Here is a 26977-nt window from a genome sequence, read left to right as displayed (position 1 = left end):
GAAGCAAGCAGACATTCTGATAAAGTAAAAAATGGTCAGTGAGACAAAATGAGTTTGTGTGTGTGTGTGTGTGTGTGTGTGTGTGTGTGTGTGTGTGTGTGTGTGTGTGTGTGTGTGTGTGTGTGTGTGTGTGTGTGTGTGTGCGTGTGTCTGTATGGGGCCAACAGGTGAAATTGGTGTGTGAGTGTCTGCACGAATACAGCCAAGCTCTGTGTTAGCTCTACATCTTGGTATGTTGAACAGGTGTGAGATGTGCATAATAGAGGTGGCAGTTCATCACTGTCATACCTGACCACGAGAAGTGGCTCTGCCAAGAGATTTACTGGCACATCCACACACACTGTTAGATGCACTGCTGCTACCTGATCATAACTGATGTCAGTTGGATGAGCTTCCTTCAAGAGGATGCCCAGTATCATGACCCCATCACCTGCCATGTCTGGATGTGGACAGATCAACCACTGATGGAGCAGTGGTAGTACTGGCACTATGGAACATGATCAGGCATGGCCACATCAGTTAACAGCAGATGATGTGGCTGACCTATGCCCATGAGAATGCCGTCTCCCTCCCAGCAGATGTTCCATCACAGATACTACCCATTCCAATGTGTCATTCATCGGATCCATTGAATCAGCAACACAGTGGGGGCAGTCACTCATGTCAGCCTGTGCCACATCTACAACTTTAAGAATTTCTCTGAAGGACCTATGTGAAAGTGCTTGTGCCTCCACAATGGCCCTAAACTTATGTTGACTGACACAGGATAAGACACCTGTGTCAGATCAGTTTTGGGCACCCCTATCAACCCTCCTTCATGGCACTTCACTCCACTTTGGTTATGGCCAGAGTCAACAGGCACTAAAGCTGAGTAACCACACTTCCCTGATCTATTGTCTCACCTTCCACCTGTCCAATATCTGTGGGTTCACTGGTATGGGTAGGCGTAGGTCTACTGGCTGTGCCTGATGAAATTACATAAATTATGGCTGTATGTCAACCTCAGCATCAGATTTAACCTCTGCACCTCCTGACTGTGCCTGTGTTAGCCACCATCATTATCACAGTCTGCTGATACTCTGACATCAGGTGTTAGAATTCCGACACTTCCACTGTCAGGATCACCTGTAATAATAAGCAACAAACAGGAAAAAAATAATACCTACACTACTACAGTATAGTTCATTATATGCTAACAAACTAACAGTGGTGCTACTATTACAGGCAGTACAGCAATGGACACAACAGTCCTGACAGCAATATCACAAACTAAAAATTTCTTTGATCTGCTCATCAGTACTCACATAAACATTTTTGACTTACCATGTGAAGACGATAGTAGGCTCCCTATGTTGGATGTTCCAGGAAGAAGCTAAGCAAAAGGTAAGGACAAACATAATCAAAATTAGCAGTAACACAGGGGGTAAAGCTTTTTGTTCATAGGTTCATAGGTTCATAGGTTCATAGGTAGGTACTAGGCTATTAGCCCTAGAGCCTATATAAGCCTAGCCAAATGGTACTCTGGCTTTTGCCACCCAAGAAAATTATTTTCCTGTGCCCCTGTCAAGCAGAGCCACAGAAGTGATCCCAGGGTTGAATTTCCTATCTCCCATCTGATCTTCAAGATTTTTCTTGAAGATTGCTAATGAGCTTTATTTGATATAAATAGGTAGTTTGTTCCAGAGTATGGGAAGTCTCTGGGACAGGAATCAATCCCTCCAGCATGTTCTGTTTATTGTGATGACAAGATTTTGGTCCCAAGAGCATGTAGCTCAGAGGGATTGGGATTTCTTTAAGTAGGGCATGTACAACAGCTATGGGTTTGACATAGCTTTGTATGTTAGGCAGAGATCGCTTCTGAGTAGTCGATATACAACAGAGTAAAGCTGGAGTTTTTTGAGACGGTCTGCATAGGGCATCTGTTTGAGGCCAGTAATCCTCTTTCTGAGGTATTTCTGCAGCCTTTCCAGTTGTTGTAGATGTCTTTTGAGGTACATACCAAAAGGGGCATTGTACTCTATAATGGGTCTAATAAGTGATGAGTAGAGGGGAACAATGACCTCTTTTTTCCTGGATGAGAAACCTTTTGTGATGAGGTGTGCCACGTAGAAGGATTTCCTGACTACTGTGGTGATGTGATTATCAAAGGAGAGACTACTGTCCACCTGTGTCCCAAGGTCTCTTATAACACTTTTGGTGTTAAGTAGACTACCGCCTATGTGGTAGTTCATGGGTACAGAGTTTTTATCAAAAGGGATGACAATGCACTTTTGGCATTGAGCTTGAGGCCATGGCTTTGACACCAGGCTTCTGTCTCAATGAGGCCCTTTTGTAGGATGTCCACATCATTAGGAGTTTTGATTATGGACCCTAGTTTGCAGTCATCTGTGAACTTTGTTAGCCAAAGACCTTCTGTGTTAGCCTTTACTTCAGAGGCGTAGATACCAAATAGGAGAGGACCTAGGACTGAACCCTGTGGCACTCCACTTGTCACTGGTCTGAAGTTGGATTTATAGTCCCCTTCTTTCACAGTGTGGGTTCTGTTAGTGAGCCAGTTGGCAACCCATCTTGTGACATATGGGTTTATACCTAGTGTAGTGAGTTTATCTATAATTCCAGAGTGAGAGATGGTGTTGAAGCCTTGGTGAGATCTAGATAGGCTGTGTAAACCATCTTACCCTCATCTACGGCTTTGGTGACTGCTTCAAAGATGTCTCTCACGTTTAGGAGCCATGATCTGCCTTTTGCAAACCCGAACTGGTTAGGGTCCAGAGTTTGGAGATTACCAGTGTCATTGTTTATAAGTTCCATAATGTTTCATTCCATAGCTTTGCAGACCAGGCTTGTCAGGCTAATCGGGCAGTAGTTCCTGGGGTCCATGGTGGCTCCCCCTTTGTGGAGTGGGATATCCATTGCTGCACACCATTCAGTGGCCACAAAGCCTGAGGTGAGGCTATGATTGAACATGGCACTTAGGTGGGGTGCCAGTTCATTCTGTAGTTCATATAGAATGCAGCCTGGGATGTTGTCAGGTCCCATAGATGCTGTGTTCTTGGCTTTGGAGAGTGTGTTTTTACCTGTGCAGCCATGATTACAGGAACTTTGCATTCTTCCGGTATAGAGATGGGCCTTTTAGGGGGTGAGAGAGGGGTAAAGTTAGTACTGAACCTATCCACCAGGATGTTGGCAATATCAGTTGGTTCTGTATATTTAGTGCCATTGTGCTGTAACTCAGAGCAGATCTGAGTGTTACCATTGAGATTCTTGACATAGCTATAGAATGTTTTGTGGTTGTCTTTAAAATCAGTGGTGATTTTGTTTTTGTAACTAGCTTTGGAGGATTTTATGAGGGATCTCAGCTTCTTACTGAGGCTGACCATGGACCCCAATCATGGGATTTTATTATTTTTTGCAACAGTTTCTTTCTTCTGTTGTAGAGTTTGTTTATGGCAGTGGACCACCAGATTGGCTTCCTTTTTTTGGAAGATAGCATCTTGGTTCTGTTAGGGATCACATGATCCATGTACTCATGTAAGTGCTTATAAAGTGCATTTGTAGAGGATTCAGCAATTATACCTCTATTGTCCATCAGCATGGGTGTCGTGACGTTTGCCACTTCTGTTATAAGAAGCGATAAGTTGGCTTTGGAGAAATTTTTTTACTGTGATTTCCCTAATAGGGGGTGGGGGTGGAATGTGGATGTCTAGGGTGATTATCTTGTGGTCGAATCTGACCAATGAGGAATTGATCTCTGGTGTGGAACACCGGTTACCCATGTTGGTAATGACCAGGTCTAGGATAGTGCTGCCCCTGCTGGAGGTGTGGATAAGTTGATCCAAGGCATTGGAATTTATGAATTCCTGAAACTGTTGAGCACAAGAGTTGGTACATGAGTAGTTTCCCCAGGAATGTATCTGACCAGACACCTGCTGCAGCTTGAAAGGATGAACCTATGAACCTAATGGTGGGGTAGTTGAAATTGCCCATTTTTAGAGTGTTAGGTTGTACCCTAATATTTTCCAGTGTATCAAGAAATGAGGAGTGGGAATCCTGGAGCATGGTGGGGGATCTGTAGCAAGCTGCAATTTGGATTGCGGTTTTGCCCAGAGTTAGTTGCACTTGGATAATCTCGGATGCATTATGCTGAGCAACTAGCCTGGAGGTGTGGCTATCCTTAATGAATATGGACACGTCTCCACTTTTAATGTTTCGGTCCAGGTTAGGTGGCCGAAAGGTGTGGTATGAATTATAGCCTGGCAAAGCAGGGGTGCTCTCTGGAGCCTTGAACCAGCTCTCTGTCACTGCACAGATGTCGATGTTCTCCATTTTAAGGAGTGCTTTGAGTGAGTGCATTTTGAGGTTTATAGGTTCATAGGTTCATAGGCTAGTACTAGGCTAACTGCCCTTGCGAGCCATTTTAAGCCTAGCCAATTATCCCCAGTGAGATTCAAACCTTGTACCTTGTGTTTCTAAGGCAAACACCTAACCATTAGGCCACCCTAGACTTCTAGCATTAAGTGGCATTACCCTCAGATTTTGCTTGCTTGTACCCATTACAGTGGTGAATTTGTCATTTGAACCTTGCCTAAAAAAGGCACTATAGGGGTGGCAATAGCCTTAGCCAGTATATGATATTTGTCCATTATATGTCCATTAACTATATTTTTAACAAGAAATTGGATGGTAAGTCCAACCTAAACTCCATGTTTAAGCAATCAGAATGTGTTGTTAACTGTAGCAATCTACAATCCACCAAACCGATTTCTTGCTAAACAGAACTAACTTATTGATGTAAATATTTTACTATACAACAGTATTTAACAACTGAGATACATAAGCCTACCTGGAAGCTCCTCCTGGGTCATACTTGCTGTCCCAGAAACAGTAGTACCAATGTCAAGGACATGCTGTTCTGCACTTTCCTGGGAGTTGTCTGGATCTCTGACAGTGGACAGGAACTTTTCATTTGCTGTTAGTGGTGGCTTTGTAGTAGCCCCCTTGGTACTCATATGATCATGGGCCACTGCAAGTGCTATCCTCTGTGCATATGAGATCATGTCAGTGGCCCTATGGTGCACCTGATTAGCCACCTACTGCAATCACATTTGCAACTATCTGCTACCAAATTTGCATTCTACCTGACATATCTCAATGTCCCTTCTCAAGCAGAAAGGCACCATGTTGCCTAAAAGCTTCCAAAATGACCTGATTCTCAAGATCACTAAAGGGTAGTTTTTGATGATTGAGATGCCTGGGTGCATTGTCCTATGTGTCCTAAAACACAACAGAAGGATAATAAACATAAGTATTACATGCATAAAAAATACCTGTTCCTGGATAAAACAGAAAAGTAAAATTTCAGTATTGCTGACTGGAGAAACATAAAACAGTCTCGGAATAGGAAATATGAACAACAGGAAATGTATAGTTGTAACATATTACATTCACATTTTGTGTGTGTGTGTGTGTGTGTGTGTGTGTGTGTGTGTGTGTGTGTGTGTGTGTGTGTGTGTGTGTGTGTGTGTGTGTGTGTGTGTGTGTGTGTGTGTGTGTGTGTGTGTGTGTGTGTGTGTGTGTGTGAAATGGATTTTTCTTAATGACATTTCAGCATCTGCAGTATATATCTGAAAAATGCAAGCAAACCTTCTCAAGTTCAGTAGTCTTCTGCGCAGATATATCCCAAAGTGATTGTCTCTTCTGAGTTCTCCACATGGGTTCATAGGTTCATAGGATGATACTAGGCTATTGACCCAGAGACCCTTATAAGCCTAGTAAAGAATTTCATCCCAATGTTCCCAAAAAGTCAACACCTGTTTCCCCTTTCCAGCAGGGACACTGGTGGGATCCCAGGGGTGTATTTTCTGTTTCCCATCCGTTATCCAGTTTTCTCTTAATGAGGGTTAGAGAGGTACTCTGCTTGACATGGAGAGGGAGTCTATTCCACAGATGGGAGAGTCTTTGGGACACAACTCCATCCCTCCAACACATTAATGTCACAGACCAGGTTATGGCCTTGCATATGGGTTGCATGAGTGCAGTTTGACTTACAGATATGCAGCAATGCCATCAAGACTGTGTCTGAGATGGCCTTGTATGTCAGACACAGGTCAACTCTGAGCAGTCTGTATAAGACTGAGTAGAGGGACAGGGCTTTTAGCCTATCTGTATAGGAGAAATGTTTGAGACTCTGGATTTTCCTGGTCAGGAACTATTGTGGTCTCTTCAGCTGCAGCATGTGCTTGGCAAGGTACATGCCATTGTACTGGATAATGGGTCTGATAAGGGAGGAGGAGTCAAAAGATGTTATGACCTCCTTGTTCCTGGATGAAATACCCTTATTTATAAGATGGGCCATGTAGAACGCCTTCAGTACAATGGAGGCAACATGGTACTCAAAAGTCAGGTTGCTTTTAACCTGAGTGCCCAAGTCCCTCATGACTGATTGCATGCTTAGTACACTGTTATAAATGTGATAATTAGTAGGGATGCCATTTTCCACAAAGGGGATAATGATGCATTTCTTGGCATTCAGTTTGAGGCCATGCTTCTGGCACTAGTCATAAGTTTGGGTAAGGCCCTTTTGGAGGATGCTCACATCATTAGGGGAATTTAACAAAGTGTAAAACACACTAGCACCAAAATAGAAGAAAAAAAAACACACAGCAGTGAAGGTAGTAGATTAATTAGTTATTTCCACCACATAATCTGGTACCTCGGCCATTCACCTTCAAGGATACATACATCACAATGAGTACTACATTTATACCAGGTTGTAGTTCAATCATTGACACATTAATTAATTAATTAATCAATTAATTAATTATCCTTTTACTCTTATACTTTTAAATATCCCATTGCCTCAACTCTCTTAAAGTGACCCATACCTATTTCATCAAACCATTATATAAAATTTGAATTCCACTTTCAAACTATCAAAATACAAACATTTAATACATAAATACTTAATACATAAACCTCAAATACAGTTGTGTATACTAATAAATACATATATAGTCAAAAACTATATATATATATATATATATATATATATATATATATATATATATGTCTATACACACACACACACACACACACACACACACACACACACACACACACACACACACACACATACACACACATCATTTCACTTTCAAGCACATAAAGTATATGGGTAATAGAATAATGAATGAATGAATGAATGAATGAATGAATGAATGAATGAATGAATTAATGTAAAGAATTCATCCACTACCTTTACTGATGTGTGAATGTAAGACAGTGCTCAGCTTGCAGTCATCTCTAACCTTGGTCAGCCATAGACCACTGATTTGGGTTTGCACCTCAGGAACATATATTCCAAACAAGTCTCCTAATGCAGTTTGAACTCATTAGAATTGCTAAATCCCAAATGCTTGGCTCCATGTACAGATGTAAACATAGTGCAAACATATCCTCAGTGTTTGCTGATAATGGATTGCAACAGTGAATAATTACTGGTAGGGAGAAGAAAACACAGCATCAATGCAGACTTCCCTACCTCCAGTGGCTGTATCATGTTAGACTTACAAAGTATATAGAAGTTTATTTTATCAAAGGTTGGAAATATAAGTAAGAAGCACAAAATTCACAGGGTTCTCTCAACTATCTCCAAAGAACTCCAGCTCTATTCAGTCGCAACTACCGCTAACTCAGCCTTGTTCAAGAGAAATCTTGACCAATGGATGGGAGATGTAGATATATACCCCAGGGATTACCTCAGTGTCACTGCTTTCGACAGAGGCACAAAAAAATAATGGGTTCCCCGGCAGATAGCCTAGTATGAACCTATGAACCCATGAACCTATTTGTTGACAATTGCATATTATTTACATGTAATATTCTCACACATTTCAAGTAGAAGGATCCAAAATGTCTTACAGACTACATGTCTCAGACTACTTGCCAGATAAGACAAGAATGAGTAACAAAGTCAAAAGTCAGAGAGAGAGCTGCATTTTTTTTTGCAATAGTCCTACATTTGAAATTAATGCTTGTACAAATAACTGTTATATGGTTTCTTAGTACTGTTGATGATGTTGCAGTTGGTTGTATGCAGAATTATTTCAGTTCCCTACAGAAAAGTTGTTTGTGTGCCAAAAAGGGAAAAGGCACTCTTACTGTGTTCTGAAAGTTCATAACATTTTGTATTGTTTATTTCATAGATTGCTTTTCTTCATTCCAACTACTTTTCCTTTTATTTAATTTTTAATGCCACTGTTTGCATTGCACACGGCTTAGTGCAAACAAGGGAAACAGGAAAATTTTATGTCTCATTTGGCTGTGCTTATCTTATTTGTGTGATGCTTAGCAGTGTACAAACTGGATGAGGCAGTTATCAAACACCAGCAGATAGGATGCAGACAGCCAGTGATTGAAACATGCATTCACATTCTTGCAGCAACAGCTTTAAGTGTGGGACTGTTGTACACACAATCATGTGTTCTAATAGAGGATATTCCAGACATTTTTACTGTTGTTCAACTTCCCATTCACTCTCACTCTCACTTTATAACACTTGAGATAGCATAAGCACATATAAAGAATAAGTATAATGGACCATTATTCCATTGTATTGTGTTGTAGTGATGTATGACTAAAGGTATACTGTCTACTATAGTTATGTAAGTGTAGTCTTGTTAGATGGCCTTCAGAATGGTGCCTAGTATTACAATAGTTGTTCTTTAGTGTTTTTAAGTGTTTTTAATCTTAAAATCTTTAACTCCTGTGAAGCATGTATGCTCAAAGCATGACTACTGCTCCTTTCCTTTTAGTAGGAATAAGTTTATAATCTGTCACTACAGATTCTATAGTAAATAGAAAAAACATACATTACTTTTTATGTGTTTACTCTACTAGAGCAAAGTCTGCACTTGTTATTTATAGATCACTGATATTTAAACTTTTTATTTTCCTTTTTATAACCCATTTTATCATGTTCTAACTTTTGTGATGACATAGTCTGGAGCATTTTTAAGCATATTGGGAAATGAGGCATATACCTGTTGATAGACAGGATGCCAGTCCATATGTTGTACACAGACTTGTAGGCATGCTAACAACCTTTGTCTGGTTTAAAGGATTGCCATTTTATTTATCAGTAGGTCTTCGGAAAGTTGTCTTTTTTAACCCTAGAAGTAAGGCAAACCAAAGTAGCATACGGTAACAGCTTCACTAGATGAGTATGTCCATTCCATATAGCAGGACTATTGTTTTAGGTGTTGAGTAGTCCAGTATTGACTAAAAAATGGGCCAAACTTCACCAAACCAGTAAAAAATGTAGAAATGAACTGGACTTCAACGTGAATAAAAGACTGTTATTCTTATTAGTTGAAACACATCACATAAGTGCTTTTATCTTTCATGGAGACTTCTTCAGATAAAATACTCTCACATTCATCATCTTATTTATAAACTGTCTGAAGTTCATCAGCCAATCATTAAATGCTAGTAATTAAAAAAATCCCCTGTGTTAAAGGTGTGCAAAGCACCTATTCCAATCACAAATACTTGCAAAAACATTTTTCAAAATACAATAAACTATGAAACATAAATAAAAATACACAAAAATCATGTTGAATTCCTTTACAATTTATGTTAACAAATTTGCTTTTTCACTCAGTATGGGTTTGAGAGATACTTGTTCATTCAGACCTGGGGGGGGGGGATTATGCATTTAGTTGCAACTGCCAGACACGTTGTTTTTTTAACAAATGTCTTTGCCAATCACCAGCCGTGGAATGAATCTGCACTTTTCCAGTATACCAAAGCTAAACTTAACAAAATGACTACACATAACAGAGTGCCTGTACACTGCATTAACTTCCTTTTTCTTACTGATCTTATAAAGGTGCTCATAAGTTCTTGACTTCAAAGCTCTCTCTGTCTTTCCAACATAGAATCCTGAACAACGGTCACATTTAGCTAGGTATGCTAGTTTGTTGGTATTACAATTCCCTTTCACAAAGGAAACCTTGGTATGCAAAACAATGTCCAAAAACATTGTTTTCTCTTTCATAATGTACATACAATATCCACACCTACCACAACATGTGGTACCAGTACCAACATTTGTTCTGTTTGTTTAACATTTTCCAAGATATATTTAAATAACATTATATATCTCACCAAGTGTATGAAATGCACGTTTTTATGTTGGAAAAATGAACTGCCCTTTTAGGGTTAGGATACAGGCACACATAAGTGATATCAAACATAAACCCCAGGATTCATGAAGCTCGGCGTTAGGCTTGCGCCGACTGTGTGGCATGAGGATGGCTCAGTAGCTCCAAATGCATAGTAATGATGGCTGCCGACACAGCCACGTGCACAGGAAAGGAGCGCGAGTACATAGGGCATGTCGAAGTGCCGCATGGAGGCGTGAAAACGGCAGCTGTCGATGTGCAACCTAAAATGCTTGCATATAACAAGTTGCAAGATAGTAACTACATCAGTGTCCCTGGATATTGAAACGTGCAAAGCATGCAAGAAAGTACCTGCGAACACAAAGTGACAAAGCAAACAGAAATGCAAAGTAGTGAATAACGGGTTCCTATCCCGTGAACAGATGACATGGAAGACCGTGTGGCCATAGTCCAATGCAGTGTAGATAGCCATACCAAGTGGAAGTGAAACGCATCATATGTTAGCGATCCGCCAGTAGGTACGTCCAGCCCAATCGTGAGGGTCATCAGCTGACCCATAATGTGAGGGAGGTACACAGCTGAGCAGCTGTGTCCATAACAAAATACATGAGAAATGCAGATATCTAGCGACCATATGTCCGAATTATATCCCACAAGGCATGTAATAGTCACATACAAAAGGTATGTCCGTATTTCACATACCAAATGTGATAGGACATAGAATAATCATGTAAACGAAACAGAAGCAGCATGCAAACAGCCACAACAATAAGGACACATGTAGGCTGAAAGGAACAGTATTATCCGCACTGTTGACTAGGATTACCACCTGTCCCACTTTGCGAGTGATAGTCCCTCTTTGGGCAGTTGTGTCCTGACAAAAACCTGTAACAATGGCAAATGTCCTGAGATTATAGGACAAAATTATTCCCTATACGTTATGTAATAGTTGCATTAAACAGGTTTTCTGTATCTAAATTACATAAATGTTATAAGAAACAGAATAAGCAACTGAACTGCTACAAGAATAAGCTTTTATATAGGCAAGAAGTGTAAGTTCTATCCTGTGTACTGACCATGGGTATGTGTCAGCCTGTAAAATGTGATGTGTGCACCAAAAATGTCCCACTTTGGCCAATTGAAAAGGTGGCAACCCTACCGTTGACTGTGGGGAGGTGTTGTCCACTACAGTCAGATATGTGTACAGAATATATCCCATCCTGGACATAGGAAAAGGTGGCATCCTACCAATGAGTACAACAGGCCGCCAAAATCCAGAAGTCAGCGGTACAAGCCGAACTTGTCAGGATGTGTCACAGTCGAACGGGTAGTACTTGGGTATACCAGACATGTAATGAAAGAGAAGTATACTTCATACTTTATTACAGCTCACACTAAATATGTCTTATGACTACTGTGGAGGGGTGTCAGGTATGGGAATCATGGGTATGCAATAATGGGCCTTGGTTCACAGGTGTTTGTTGGCACAGATTTATTAGGTCCGCCCCATGGGAGTGATTAGTATTCCTATGTGGGTATAGCACACGCCTATACCTTCCAAAAATGAAGAACCCATTTACTGGATATTGTGTAAACCATTGGGGGAAGAAGTTGGGACTTATATCAGTGTCATGTAAGTGATTATCATGGACGTACATGCGTACGAATAAGATGGTAACCATACCTCTCAACCTTTCAGAATAAGACATCTGGACAAAGGCATATTTAAATAAGTACAAATAGGGAGTATGTTAAATATTCCTCTGAGAAAGTTAGAACGTTGATAGAATAATGGATAATTCATTAGTATGAATGTTTTGAGAGTTATTAGTTATAAACTACTAATGTCTGTCATTATTATCTAACCTCACAGTCCTTAATGACCTGCCACTAATTTACCAGAAAGGCACAATAATAACAAAAAAGGAACAACATTATAAGTCTAAGTTCGGGACATTTACCCAAAATGTGTACAGTTGAGAGGTATGAAGGTAACCCTGTCCTAAATAAATGTACAGAACTAGTGATATCAGGTGGACAGGTGTGAAGAAAGACAGGATGACAAATGACAAAACATGTATAAGTCAAAAGCATGTACCTCGATAAATGTGAATGAATACTTATGCCCTGTGATAGTCAATGTGGAAGGTTAATAGTGTCCCTTAGGGTGTTATGCAATGTCCCTGATACAGTGTTCAGTCTCCCACACTGGCATGTGAGTTCTGCCACTGACAGAAAGTGCAAATACCGGCGAACACATAAGGTAGATGGTAGCATAATATGTTTTGATTAGCACCTGTTGGCTTTTCTGAGGAACACAACACTCTTGGCGGGTGTGTCCTGCAAAAGGAATGTAATGGCATCTGGCCTGTGATTTCTTCTTGTGTGTAGTGGTGTAATAAAATGATATATCTTGTATCAGAAACAGATACATGTTATAGGAAACAGTATTATCGACTATACTACTACAAGAAAACTCTGGAGGTATGAAAAGTACTGAAGTAGTCAGTTTAGTATTGACAGGTATGTGCTGACATGTCAAATGTTACAGCTGTATATATAGTACCTATAGGGCTGTCACCATTACAAATGATGAAAGTGGAAGCTGCTTTGTAGAAATGTCAGACGTAGCAGGTCAAAACATACCTACAGCCATGCATACTCCACAAATAGACATATTAGCACACAGCAAAGCTTATGCCAGGGGTCATGGAGTCTTGGCCAGTGTGTACGAGTAGAGGAAGAGTAGAACAAGGCAAGATCTCTACCGAGCTATTCAGCAATATCCTATAGGGGCATGTAAGACAGCCCCTAAACCGAACTTTGCACGGACAATGTTAGGATATGCAAATTACCCCATTTGTAGGTGAAAGCTATGCAAATTATGTAAATATGCGATACATGAAACAGTAAGCTGTCCGTGCAAGAGTAGAGTTATGTGCAGAAATGTACTCGGATCTTAACTGAGTTACGTTCTGCAAATAGCTAAACGGAGCAATGTCAGCTGCAAATAAAGGATGAATTCAGTTGAAGAAGCATGCCAATGGCCAAATATAAGGCCAGTGGCATATTTTTCCATTTGAAATTAATAAAACTCTATTTGTCCTCCACCAATCTCCGATGTGTAAGCGTAGCGCAGCGGCACGAAAATGCGCTGCGCTTTTAAAACAAGAGAAATATTTAAAATACACATAGAAATTGTAATTATCGTTAACAGTTAGTTCGCCATGCAGGTGAGTGGCAAGCTGAAGACAAAATGGCTACTGAGTACTGGTTGCTATGTGTGGAAGTGCTCTGTCAGAGATGTAACCAAGCATTAGTAGGCAGTCCGATCCACTTGAGGCTGAGAATAGTGAATCACAATTTGTCATGCCATATGGGCCAAGCTACTACAGTGGAAGAGTAGGTTAAGGGGACTATCAGAGTAGAAGATAGGTGACATCATAAGTGTGTATCTATAAAACACTGTAATCCTATCGGAGCAATGTGTCACATGTTTGCTGTCAGTTACTCATCAGTGGAAGAGGCGTGTTATGATTTATCCTAGGTACAGTCAGGAAACTGACGGTGTACGCCATGGATATCTCTGAAGTTTCTTGCAAGCCTGATGACAGTGTGTTTGTGCCAGTGAGGGCCTGTAAGCCCGAGTAAGCATGTGTGCACGTGTGTCAGCCCGTGTGTGTGCATTGAAGAATGAGTAAGCTAGTGTAAGCATGTTGAAGGTCGTGTAATGTTGTGTAAGCCAGTGTACGTGTTTGTAAGCATGTATAAATCTGTACTACACACATCACACACGTACTGCACACTCTGAAACACATGCTGCCAATACTACACACATCAGTCAAATGGCACATGGATGGATAATAAATCTTCAGAATCAACAGTGCTGTAAACTATACTACATTGATGGTCATAGCTGTAATACATCATGCTGGTTACATACACCTAGAAGGATATGACACTTTGTGTTAACAACATTTTAACATTAATACAGTGCTATAAAGCCACCCTGAGCATCAGCACCATGTTAGTCTGTTCCTGCATCTTTGTTACACATTACAGGTGATGGCACAGCTGTCATCATATGCGCAGGGTATGGTATTTCTTTTCCAGAGCCTGTCATTGCGTCATCCAATCAACATGCAAGTATGTGTGTGTGTGAGGGACAACAGTGTTTGTATGGCCCAATGTTGATGCAATGTGTGTGTGTATGTCTTAGCCCTAGCTGTTTGTTTCATGTGTGTGTGTCTGCATGTACACAGTTTCAGCATGTGTCATGCATATACAGGAGGTTGTGGAACAGTCACAGACCGTACCTGCCAGGCTGTACAGATCGCCATTACTGGCCATGGACACCCCTGCATGCATTCAACAATATTCCAGTCCTGCACCTGTCAATGTATACACATACATTCTTGGGATCTGTATCACAACCTGTGGATAAACAGGAGTCAGTAATGTTAACCTGATTGGCATAGTAGTGTCAGGTAATACATAATTATATGAGCCATACTCATCCTCCAAAGTAATAACCACTGCTGACTGTTGCTGAGATATGCACACGACCATTTAAAGGTGCTGTACTATCATTGTTTTCAATGTCCCTTGTAATACCCAGCAACAAAATAACTGGTCACTACACAACTATAACCCAGGATCACTACAGCATACAGTATGTGCACTATCACAGAGCGATAGCAGATTTACATACATCAAAGGTGTCCACGTACACATAATGCAGCACATTCAATAGTGCTAATATCCACATGCATATCAATATCTATCTACATTACATATATATAAATAGATACACATACACACACACACACACACACAGACACACTTTGCAGGGCTGGGATGAGAACACAGACCTAACTACCTTATCACACTACAGCATTACGCATGCACAGAACGCGCTACCGTGACTACTAGATCACAGCATTCACACAGGCATACGTCTAGCTTGCTGGTATCAGCATCAAAGGCAAAGATGCCGAACGGATTCTAAGGAGAGTGAATAGTGTAAAAGCAATGTACTGTTGTCAAGCAGCAGGAAACTCTCACACACACATACACATGTGGCAGGCTTGGGATTAGAACACAGACCTAACTACCTTATCACACTACAGCAATATGCATTTACAGAACGCGCTACCGAGATTATTGAACACAGCACTCCCAGAAGCATAATTCTAGGTGGGTGACATCATCCGCAAAGGCAAAGATGCCGATAGGGAATGTATGTGGTGTGAGGTGTCTAAAAGCATTACCGTGTTCTCAGGCAGCTGGAAACACACACACACAGGCACACACTTGGCAGGGCTGGGAGTTGAACATATACCTAACTACCTTATCACACTACAGCAATACGCATTTACAGAACGCGCTACTGAGATTACTGAACACACCATGCCCAGAGGCATACTTCTAGGTGGATGACTTCATCTGCAAAGGCAAAGACGCCGATAGGGAATGTATGTGCTGTGAGGCATCTAAAAGCATTACTGTGTCCCCAGGCAGCTGGAAACACACACTTGGCAGGGCTGGGAGTGAAACATATACCTAACTATCTTATCACACTGCAGCAATACGCATTTATAGAACATGCTACCGAGATTACTGAACACAGCACTCCCAGAGGCATACTTCTAGGTGGGTGACATCATCCACAAAGGCAAAGATGCCGATAGGGAATGTATGTGGTGTGAGGCATCTAAAAGCAGTACTGTGTCCCCAGACAGCTGGAAACACACACACAGTCACACGCTTGGCAGGGCAGGGCATCGAACATACAGCTAATTACCTTATCACACTACAGCAATACACATTTACAGAACATGCTACTGAGATTACTGAACACAGCACTCTCAGAGGCATCCTTCTAGGTGGATGACATCATCCGCAAAGGCAAAGACGCCGATAGGGAATGTATGTGGTTTGAGGCATCTAAAAGCATTACCATGTTGCCAGGCAGTTGGAAACACACACCCACACACTTGACAGGGCTGGGAGTCGAACATACACCTAACTACCTTATCACACTACAGTAATACGCATTTACAGAATGCACTACCGAGATTACTGAACACAGCACTCCCAGAGGCATACTTCTAGGTGGGTGATATCATCTGCAAAGGCAAAGACGCCGATAGGGAATGTATGTGGTGTGAGGCATCTAAAAGCATTACCGTGTCCCCAGGCAGCTGGAAACACACACACACGCACACACGCACACACGCACACACACACACACACACACACACACACACACACACACACACAGGCACACACTTGGTAGGGCTGGGAGTTGAGCATACACCAAACTACCTTATCACACTACAGCAATACGCATTTACAGAATGCGCCACCGAGATTACTGAACACAGCACTCCCAGAGGCATACTTCTAGGTGGGTGACATCTTCCGCAAAGGCAAGGACACCGATAGGGAATGTATAGAGTGAGCAGTCTGAAAGCATATTACTGTCCCAAGGTATATGTGGACAAACACACGGCAGTGGTCTGATCGGGGCAACTAAATATCTACGGAGCACTACAACAACACTACATAGATACAGGATGCACCACAGACAGTACCCCCTGCAAGACAGTCAGCCAGTGTGTTCAATGTAGGCATCCATCGTGACGTTGAAAATGGACATCTGTTGCCTGGATGTCCACCATCGATATACAGGATGTCAATGGCCATGCCCATACACAGAGGCACATCACCAAGACAAGGTGTCACTGGCCTTGCCCACACGCTTAGTATCACACGTCCGTTTGGAATGTACTGCATGTCCATCTACTCAATGGCATACTGGGCATGCTCACACACTTAGCTGTTGCAAAGGGCCATCTTGCATGCACACGGATTCTAAACATGTAAGGGCGCAGTTTGGAATGTACTGTGTGTCCAACTACACAACAGCATACTGGGCATGCTCAAACACTTAGCAGTTGCAAAGCCGTCTTACATGCACACGGATACTAAACATGGAAGGGCACAGTATGGTATTACTGTCCCCATGTACATGATGGCCACTCACATGTATTGACCAGTACACACTCAGGAGCCATCACAAATGTCTCAGGTGCAGATCACAGAGGTACACACTGCAGTCTACAATGTAGCCCTCAGACACCACCATGTCGTTTGACCAGCAATATATCAACACAACACCATGTGACGCATGACCAGTGGACTGTACATAGGTGTACAGCAACTGTGCAGACTACACATGTACCGACAGGGTTCCATCATGTGTTATGCATTGCAATGATACCACTGTACATAACCAGGTTGGCTCTACACATAACAGGGGCCCTGGGTCTTACACAGCTGTGATAGATGACTGTTGCTGTACACCAACGAACACACATGTTCGGATATGCCATACATGTAATTGCAGTGGATATGTGCATGGACCACACACACAACACATATGTACATAGCATAGCTTTTGCTGTCCTCCATGCAGACAAGTGGCTACAGCAATCATGCACATGCAAATGGGAGGTGGTTCCATGGCTGTTGAATGCCAACAGTACATGAGGTAGCAATGTTGACTGAGGACACTTTCTCTCTGTACTAGTTACCCATGACACCCATCATATCATACAACAGTCCATGTGTTATGTATGTCAACACACATGTCCACTGATTGCAATGCATACAAACATGGCTACATGACAGGCATGTAGGATCAACACACATGTCAAACTGTAGTGTGCATGCAGCTGCCATGCATGTGCAGTAGCTGATGTAAGTAAGTCATCTGTGCTGAACTACAACATGCAGTTGCAATGCAGCCCCATCATTGACACCTGTATATGGTGACATACTGACAGTACGGTAGGATGTACATCAGGTATGGATGGATGTGTGTACGTAAAGTGGTGATCCACCTGTGTAGATGGATGTTCGCCAGGTATGGCTCACAGGTGTGTCACACACCATCATACCATTACATGTGCAAACAGTACGCAATGTTACTGTTACCTGATGGTGAAGACATAAAACCTACACAGCGGTCAGGTGTTATCAACTGTACATCACTCGACACCTGTAACACTTACATCTTCCCGTGTGCATATAGCAGCACAATTGCCGGACATAGCATTGGTACACCTAATGCGGTGAATACTGCTGCATGTCTGTCAGACGTATCATCATATAGCAGGTGTATCATTCACAGTACTGCCATGTGTGTTTGCATGTGTGACCATATATGCCACTTATCGTGGGGAATACATCCCAATTGTGACACACCCCTGTACACTGTTGTAGACATCTGTACATACTGCAGTGTTGAAAGCATGATGTAGGCAGGTGTGGTGTGTGTATCACACACATCAGCTATCCGTATGTGTATGACAGTTGTGGTCTCCACAGTGTGTGTGTGTGTGTGTGTGTGTGTGTGTGTGTGTGTGTGTGTGTGTGTGTGTGTGTGTGTGTATGGCTGGTGCATGGAGTGTGGGTGTATGCTACCATACAGAACACACAGGATCCCAACCCCTCATGGTGATGCAGTCAACTACCCTGTTGATGCCATCGGTCTCAGCCGTACTGGCTACCTGTACATGTCCCTTCTCTGTGTCGCGTCATGTGGGTGCACAGTACTGTGAGGGTGATGACCTCATAGGCAAGTGTCCTCACCTCAACACTATGGGGTGTGCGTTATAATGTTGTCGACCCCGTGAGTGTGGGCATGTTCCTGTACTGTGACAGGGTATTACTGCTACACAGTGAGGCCTTGTGCTATCAAGTGGCCTCTAACGTTATCATTGTCCAGACCGCTGTGTACAATCCCTGCACCATGTCAACATACCTGTGATGTGACCTGGCATGTATGTCACGTTTCTAGCCACTGTAGCCTATTAAACTGCACACAGGCTGCTGGATCAGTATATGTGTGGACATCTGTGGTATGTTAGACTTTCCAGCTGTCTGGCTAAGGCTACATATAGCATGCTGAGATTGCTATACGTGACTGTGAGTAATCCACAGTTTCACATGGGAGACTGCAAACACTGCTACCTGTAGGCACATGCATGTAGACCATAAGGAGGGAAACCGGGCATCATTACCAACATGCTGTTGCTGTTGTTACTGAGACACATACTGTGAACATATAACAATGCATGCTACACCTGTACTACATGGTTGTGCACATATAACAATGCATGCTACACTTGCACTACATGGTATATCTGGTGCATGTCAACAGTACACAACCAATGTAATATACATGTCTCTCACCATTCTTACACAACTAACGTAATATACACTTCCCTCACTAGTCGTACACAACTAATGTAATATACACATCTCACTATTCTGTTCACCCTGTGCATCAGACCATTTGAGCATGTCCCTGCACTGATAGTGTGGATGACAGGGATGTGGCACAGGCTTCATCATATGCACAGGGTGATAATGTGTGCCAGGGGCATAGGCTGCACCAATGGGTGACATCATGTATGTGGGTAAGGGCCTGTGATATGATTGTACATGTCTGTTTAGTATGCATGTGGGTGTTGTGGTGCCCTACAGATGTGTTTGCTGTGTGCGTGTATGTGTGCACACAGTTCTGCCTTTTGTGAGGCCTACACAGGGGTATTATTGACAGCTCCAGATTGTACAGACCAGGTTGTACAGCTCACTGTGTCTGGCCATGGCCACATGACCTGTGCCTGCCAGGGGTTGCACGAGCACTAGCAGGCAGAGGTACAGATTGGCTACTGTCCGACGACACATGTCCACTGGAACCGTGTCCCTGCTGGGAATGTCCAGGGCCATGTCCATGTGGCCTGCTGTGTCCTGGTGTGGACAGAGCAGCACCAGCTACAGTGCTACTGCTACCGGCACTATGGGAGCAGGCATGTGTGGTGGCATGCTCATGTCGACCTGCACTAGGTGGTGTAGCTGGCCTACATCAATGTGGCCTATGCCTCACTCCTACCAGATGTTCCAGCACAGACAGCTCAGGCTCACAGATTGCCATGCCACGGTCAAGGATTCCGACTATGTCACCCAATCGCCTGTCCAGAACATCAGCAATCTGCTGTTGAGCATTTGCCACTGCCTGTATGTTGTCATTTAGGGTACAGATAGCAGCCCTCTGCAGCCTCTCCCTTCTCTGTTCTGCCATTCAGCACGTGCCTGTGCCACCATTACAGTCTGGAACATGCGTCTGGTGATACCAGCAGCTGCGCTCTGTCCTGCAGCTGCATGTCTGCCAGAAGACCTCCTATGAGCAGCACTGGTCACATGCCTGTGTGGCACATCTACAGACATTACACTGACACCATGATGTGGAGACACACCTTCTGTAGCCACCACACATTCCTGTTCCACGCTAACAGATGCTGACTGTCCTTCCTCTATGGCCACTGGTGATGCGGTATGTGTTGGCAGCAGAACTGTGTGCAGGGAAGAGGGGGCATAGCTGGGATGGCAACCATTGGCACAGATTCAGCCCCTGACAACCCTGCCTGTACCTCATGCATATGTTTATCACTGCTAGTATCTTCGGGGACACTAACATGAGATGGACCGCAGGAGGCTAATGCACCTACATCACCTGTGAATGTAAAGAAATACTCTAAATTACAATAGACACAGACGCACACACACACACACACACACACACACACACACACACACACACACACACACACACACACACACACACAGATACACAGACACACACACACACACACACACCATGCATGTGATTTGACAGACGGTATGCAGCATGCCTGTGATACAGCAGACGGCATGCAGCTCAGACATTAATAGTGTTAGTAAGCATACCCCCTGGGGTGCACAATACAGCAAGCAGGTGTCATATCAGTAGCCATGCAGTTCACACAATCATGGTAGTATGCATGCATCCCCGTGATACACCATGTGGACCAGAACAGGATAACAGTACACATGGTTGATGTGACCTTGACATGTAATCTGCTGACGTGTGCATTAACATGCATACATGTCTGACACAATGGTGTCCTGACATGTACAGCATTGTAATGGCCATCACATTGCGGTGTTGTCTGTATGCCCTACAAATAGAATTCATGTTTAGCAAATGTGCATGTGCATGGAAGGGTAGTGTGAGCCATCTACATTGCTCTACAGTGTGAAGTACAGACACTGTGCCATTGCATGGCATCATGAGGCATCTATATTGCTATACAGTGCCTAATATGTACACATTGCATAGCCATAACTGCATGCATACCCATGACATAACTGTGGATTGTGACCCTTGATGCTGAGGTGTGTTCACACCAAACCATGCTGTGTCATGTGACAGGTCACTGGAGGACCTACAGATGACACACCTGCACAACAACTACAGGGTCTTAGCTGCCTGGCAACCATGTCCACACATAGCGGACTTGTCAATTCACCATGTCCAACATGACATTGCTGTACCACACACAAGGTGCACAGCTAACGGTGATGTCCTACAGCAGCAAGGGAAATGTACAGTATCTGTGGCCTGATGTGGTGTCAATGTCTGTGGAAGCTGTAGAGGTGAATACTGTCATGCTATGACACAGGCGTGATGTTCAACACATCTTATATGGCAGACATCAGTGACACCTCCACTGGCTGTGCACAGGCTTTTAGGATGTCCAGTGTACCACATCAACTGTATAATCGGTCATCTAAGGCTATAATTAGACCATGTGTGGACAATGTTAAACAGGGTGTATACACATCACATCTACTGTGTGGCTACGTATCTCTGGCCATCCCCCATGGCCATGTGTGCACATGTGTTGGACAAATGTGTGTGATGGCTGTCTATCACACATGTCTGTGTTGTCCCATATGACTTACACCCATAGATGTCAGATATGTCACCATCCACAGGGATATGCAGACAACAAGTTGTATGTGGGGTATGGGTTATGGGATAGTGTGACATTATTGCAGCCAATACACTACATGTCTGGGACATGTCAGATGGCACATCACAATGTGTTCACCCATTGCAGGGGCATATAACACAATGGTGACTCCTGTGGGCTGCCCATATCACAGCTCACTGTGTGGTACTGTTTGCATACCACACATGTTGTTCCAATGTATAGTACATATGCCTCCATTGTAGAACACCTCCACTGTTGTATGCACAGCTGACCACACATGTAGCGATGACAAATACTCTGGTTTCATGCCGGTGTATCATTTCGTTTGTATATATTGCACATGGGTGGCCTGTGTGAATGATGGGTGATGTGACCTGTATATCGTGAATGGAATGAACATCAAGTGTACAAGTGTTAACTGGCCACATGGCAAATAGATCTATGCTTTTACATGCCTGATACTGATGACAGTCTCACCTGCAATAGACTCATATCTGTGCGGCATGCCAGAGGTACCTGTATAGGGGTGACACAGCAGTATGAACATTATCCATGACTGTATGACAGCCACAGGATGCACTGTGCATGTTAACACATTTGCCTGTACAATAGCATATAGTATGCACATGTGTGCATACACAGGGTAGCATACTGTAGTATGCAGCATGTGTGTCCACATAACATGCATATGTTGTTACATTACATAATGTACAGTGACACATGCACATAAATGGGATATAGTAGCCATATGTGCAGTACTGACTTACCAGGAAACTCCAGGCTCATTGGATGTGAGACACCCACCTCCACGATGGCAGGTAGTGTTTGTGGATGCTGTTCTGAGGGTGTCCCCAGACTGGCCAGTAACTCCTCAGTGTGTGTGAGTGGGGGCTGGGTTGGTGGCCCACCACCTGTTCCACCTTGTTCCCTGGCGATTGCAGTGGCACGCTGTTTTGCATGTCGTATCAGGTCCATGCAGTGTCTGCTCACCTGCTGATAGGTGCGGTTATGGCCACCCACATCATTCACCCTCCTGCAAAGATCCTGCCACAGGTCATCCCACTGCTGGGCATGCTGTGGCACATGGCTGAACAACACCTCGTAGTTCTCATTGAGGTATGGGATGAGGACATCATCGTCCTGGCGGCTGTACACTGGAAGGCGTGTACGAGGCATTATCTGTAAGACATAATGATGGTGACAGGTCACAGTTTCAGAGACGTACAGAGATACTGCTGCACATACATTTCTATGACATCTAGTACATCTGCTCAGTTATCTTTGCAAATCATCATGACACTGACACGACTGATGTGTTTTTGTCACACACGTGTAACACCCGTTATGCATTGAATATCATCACCATATATGTGTGTCACCTCATTATAGTGTTCATACTCCATGTGAATGCTGTCTTGATGTGGGCATGTCTGTTTGTCTGCACTGGTGTTCTTACCTATCTGCACATGCCTGGATGTGTCCACGGTAATGCTGTCTTGATGTGGGCATGTCTGCCTGCACTGGTGTTCTTACCTATCTGCACATGCCTGGATGTGTCCACGGTAATGCTGTTGACCTTGATGCTGTGTATATGTCACATATCAACACAGACACAGCCTTAATGGACTTGAGCAGTGACAATGCACACATACGCATGGAAACCTGTACATGCATGTGTTTTGCCATATACATCTACACAGCACTGTACAGCTATTCAACATCCTGCCACAGATCGCCTGTGTTGCACATGTGATAGACATGGGACAATGGCTAGTCGGACATAATTCGCAGAGATGGTTATCAACCACAGCATGTATGGGCAAGGTTTCTAGCTGTAACTGACAGCCATTATGCCACCGCAAGGTGCATCAGTGGCACATTACTGATCCAGACAGTTGATACTACATCTACCATGTGGCCATCACACCATGTATGACTGGGATGACATGTGCAGTTTTGATGGACAGGGTAGCATGGTATGGCGGGGGTATATCACATGTATGGCACAGGGATCTGTCCAGCATGTGGTGATCCTGGTATTAGGATGGTGGCTGTCCATGACGTATGTCTTTCAGATGAGGATATGGACATGTAGCATGTCCATCATCATGGTGCAGCAAATGTGATTATGTAAGGTAGACAGCATGCTGCAAAGTGGAGGTGAGGATTGTGAAGGCTGGTATCGCCCATCCACACATGACCATTACCCCTTAAAGGTGATTTGTGATCCAATATTGGTCACCCCAATGCTGTATATGCCTGTCCAATGATTTCCGTGCTCATGGATGGCTCCCTGTCATGACATGGGTACCTCGTATGACTACCTACAGGGCCTGGAGATGTCACCAAGTCAGGGAGGTGTACTGCACAGCACCATCCCTTACACAGTGTCCATAATGTTGACCACAGCCTAGGTGGTAGTTAATGGGTACAGGGATGTTCACCTAGCGATGACACTGCTGATATCATCCATCAGAATGTGCACATATGTCACACACCTCACCCACACAGCCCATGCTGTATGTTGTTCACAACATTGACACAGCTATTGCTCATAGGTCATGGCCATTGACATTCTTATATACACAGATGCCTAACATTTGTCTGTGTGGTATGGGCTACAATGAGGGTGGAGTACAACACATTAACCCTGTTCTACTGTAGCTGGCACTGATGTGATATTCACATGTCACTCTGGCACCTTTTGTAGTTGTGAGTCTGTCAACAGGCCACTGGTAGAACACTCCTGTGACATACAAAGGTATTTGTAATCAAACATCCGTACTGTCTTGTACATCTGTACTGCTAACATCTACAGTGATAATGGTTCATGGACATGCACACCATACTCAGCAGGGTTATAGTGCGATGTCACCCATTATGACTGTCGTCACCACTTGTGGGTTGATATTATCCAACACCCTATCTGTATTGTATGTTCATGGTAGGCACTTGTTCAGAACTTGTGAGCATGTCATGAGCTACTGATTACTATAGCACCCATTCCACACCATTTTACACAGGTTCACTGGCTGCCTATAATTTCCAGCTTGCTTACTGTACAACAGCTGTTGTACACATGTAACTCACATATCCTGTGAGACATGGTTGTATATACAGGCATGTCGAACTGTAATGTACCAGTGCTATTGCCTGTCTATATGAGGCAATAGAGCAATTGTCTCATGTACACATTCATTGCTCGCCTCCCAACATATGACACTACAGCCTGTGGGGGATGCACTTATGCAGCCCTGCTGGAGGTAATGCTGTCACCAACCCTGACTGCACCTGACAGTCATGTTGGGATGTGTAACATTCGCAACACACCCCACACATCACATAGTCTCACATGATCTCCACCACAGGCCACACATACAAGGACAACTTGTGCAGTACCTCTCCATACTCTGTGTAGGCACCAGAGGCAGCCCCCATCACAGAACACAACATCACCAACTTACAGCCCACAGACTCATGTGTGCCCATCACATACAGCCAATAGGGTGTTATAACATACACAACACAACAGTCATAGGTGACTCTGTAGGCGGTCACACTGTAGTTCCACACAGCAGGCTACACAAGGCGATAGTCGCTTACATCTTGCTGTCGGGTAACTGGTTCTGCAACATAACCTATGCACCCATGCCACACCTCACCAGGTATGATGTGACTGTCATTCTCTTTGTTAGTGTGACTGCCCTGAGATGCCACTTCACAGACTACGTGTGCAGGGACATGCAATAGCTCACCAGTCTTGTAGCCCTGAAGGTGTGGGCCAAGCCCTGGGAAGCATTATGCATTCATCCGGACCCGATACCACTGTACAATGACTGACTGTGTCACTTCAACAGTTGAGTATGCTTCTGCTGTCATTCCACAGGCATCTGGTATCTGTCTGCTTTGACTGACCTGGTCAAACACAATGCTTTGACACAGATGACCTGCACCTGTCAGTCCTGGGAGTACAGATCACATGTAAGGCTCTTGCTGCTTCTATACTGCCTGTCTTGCACAGTTTCCAATAACAGTCACCGGTAGAACAGGAACTGGCAAGCAAGACATGGGGTCATGTGAAACAATGCTTGCATCTTCCTCTGTGACTCATGCAGGCAAGGCACACCTTATAATGCACCACTCCAATATCTCTGCAGTGACTGGGACCTGCCTCTAGGCTCTGCAGAGCACACCTGCAATGACAGGTTATAGACAGACCATACATTTCAGGCACATACCTGGACCGGCACACCCACAGCTGAGGTGTTCCCATATCCCACTATGGTGTACACACATCCTGGCTAGTTACTTAGCACAATGCATCAGAGGTGCTCCACATGCAACTAACTGTGTCCGGAACTGCTATACACATTGTAACAAGCTACAGATTCAACAACATACCCCACGGTTACCATACCTCATTTGTTGGTGTACTGGACAGTAAGGCTCAGACACCTACTACTGATGTGCGACTGACACTACCCCACACTTAACTGGGATAGCCACTCATGTACTGACAAATCCATGAGTCATAACCTCCACTCGGCTGGATCAACCCATACACACCACCTCCAAGACCAACATTATCCTTGACATGAACACTACCAACATGTGACTGGTGTTCCACACCTGGGGTTATCCCCTCATTGGTGGATTCCGAACATATGCTAATCACCCTTGTTAGCCACATCCCAGCACCACACCCTTCACGGTATACACAGTACTTGAGTACTACAACACCTACTACAGATGTCTTATGACAGCAGTTGTTGACGTCATGACACCCGTGCAGATGGACAATGCACATACAAACACTGAAACATACCCCAGTGCACTTCATTAGCACATACACGACTGCATGGATCATGCTATTCCACACAGAGCCATGATGGTACACACCAGATA

Source organism: Protopterus annectens, chromosome 8.part0 (genome assembly GCF_019279795.1).
Source record: "Protopterus annectens isolate FY-2018-M chromosome 8.part0, PAN1.0, whole genome shotgun sequence".
In the NCBI taxonomy this organism is placed as follows: Eukaryota; Metazoa; Chordata; order Ceratodontiformes; family Protopteridae; genus Protopterus; species Protopterus annectens.
This window is presented reverse-complemented; position numbering follows the sequence as displayed.